The sequence below is a fragment of the Echinops telfairi genome, unplaced genomic scaffold (genome assembly GCF_000313985.2).
Source record: "Echinops telfairi isolate 266 unplaced genomic scaffold, ASM31398v2 ScPeMD7_70;HRSCAF=299, whole genome shotgun sequence".
Classification (NCBI taxonomy): domain Eukaryota; kingdom Metazoa; phylum Chordata; class Mammalia; order Afrosoricida; family Tenrecidae; genus Echinops; species Echinops telfairi.
This window is the reverse complement of record NW_022103968.1, coordinates 53,450,951-53,452,799: the sequence shown is the minus strand read 5'-3', so window position 1 is coordinate 53,452,799 and position 1,849 is coordinate 53,450,951. Positions and strand designations below refer to the sequence as shown.

General features: G+C 41.6%; 1 pseudogene; it reads right to left on the bottom strand.

Annotated features, from left to right (window-relative positions):
- Nucleotides 1–68: 68 nt before the first annotated feature.
- LOC101651040 lies at nucleotides 69–610 on the bottom strand (annotated as a pseudogene).
- Between the last annotated feature and the right edge of the window lie 1,239 nt (nucleotides 611–1,849).

The following is a 1,849-nucleotide window of genomic DNA, read 5'->3' as shown; positions in this document are numbered from 1 at the left end:
AAAGAAGAAGCCATCTGCTCCCCATAACAATGTATAGTCTCAGAAGCTTAAAGCACCATTTTCCTTTGTCATGTAGGGTTGCTGGGAATTGGAATTGATCTGATAGCAATGAATTTGGTTTTCATTTTTTTTTCTGGGTGCAAATAATTTTCAATAGTCTGGTTGGTGGTTGTTACAAATACACGGGAGCATCGCGCAATGCTGCCGGCATTGGATGCAGACCTGGGCCCCAAGTCCGCACATTGCTTTGCAACGGGTCCTGTGAGGGCAGAGCCTTTCGCCTCGTGTTTATTGTTTACTATGACCCCTGAATTATCTTCAAAATAAAGAAACACACCATTTTTCTGCGATAGGACGTTCATTGTCATATTACCACCGCAGGATGTACCTTCTTTCTGAGCTCGGATTTGCCTTTCTTGACCGTGGCCAACACCAAGTCACCCACACCAGCGGCAGGCAGTCTGTCCACCAGCCCTTGATGCCCTCATAAAGAGATATCTAGATTTGGGGCTCCCATGGTGTTAGCACAGTTGATCACATCTCCTACCTGAAAACCTGGAGAAATCCGGAATTTTGCACCGGAGAACTCACCACATGCTTGCTTCAACATCTTCAACGCTGAAAAGAGACAGAAAGGGGTTTTTAAAAAAAATTTTTTAAGTACTATATATTATATAAATGGGGTAGTTATTGGTATTTTTTCACATACCTCCTGTGTAAGACAGGGTTATCGAGAGATACAAAACCAGAATGCTAATAATTATATATATATATATTTATACAGATAGATATATAACACAAGAAATAAACAGTTAAATTATAAAGTAGTACAAATGCTCAGTGCAACTCACTTCTGTGAGACAGTTGTGACACACTGGCACTCCTTCAAGTCTTGAGGGTTTCTAGGTAGTCCTCTGTAGAGCAATTCAGGTTATCCAGGCACAGGCAGCAAACAACAAGGCAGGGCACCAACAGTGAGTCAGATGACAGGGTCTGATAGTCCCCAGCTCAAGAGATGTAACTTCAAGTTGTGTGGCGAAAAAGGTCTTGAAGGAACCTCACATTTCAGCGACATAGTCCACGGGTTAGATGTCCTACAGGTAGTGTCGCTTGCAAATTGAGGCACAGAATAAGCAAGGCAGCCGCACACTGGTCCGATGATCAAAGAGTGAGAGACAAGAGAGGCGAGATTCACCGAGCCATTTATCTCTCTGCCTTTCAATTAATCCCACATGTGTTTATCGGCCAGGGTGGCACAATAAACTAAATACCTCAATCCACCCCTTGCCAAGGTGGCACCTGTACACAATTTTTTAGCCATATATAATTATATAATTTCCAGATATTAATGAAATCACACTTATACTTATCATCAATCATCTATCATACATATAAATGAAAACAGACAGTCCAATTGTATCTGATATATCATACATGAACAAAGGAAAGATATGCAATAAGCACATAAAAAGAAAATACACTGACAATTACAAACTTCTCTTTTGCAATTGATCACGTGGTCATAACTGAAATGTAGAACTGCCTTCTTCTATTACCCATTCTGTATTACATTTGCCCTCAGCAAGCACCTCAGCTGGCTGTGGTATTTTTGCCCGGTGGGGTGATCCAGACTTTCATTCCTGAAGGGTCTGGGTCATTATACATTCTGTCAGGATTGAGTTGCTATACCTTACCATTTACTTTAATCATAGGCATGATAGCACCAGGACTCGGACTATGGGATCTCCCGATTCCAGACATATTCTTCTTTACCTCCATTAGGTAGCACCAGTCCAATTTCTCCTTGGTAATCAGGATCAATCACACCACTCAGTACAGTGACACCCTT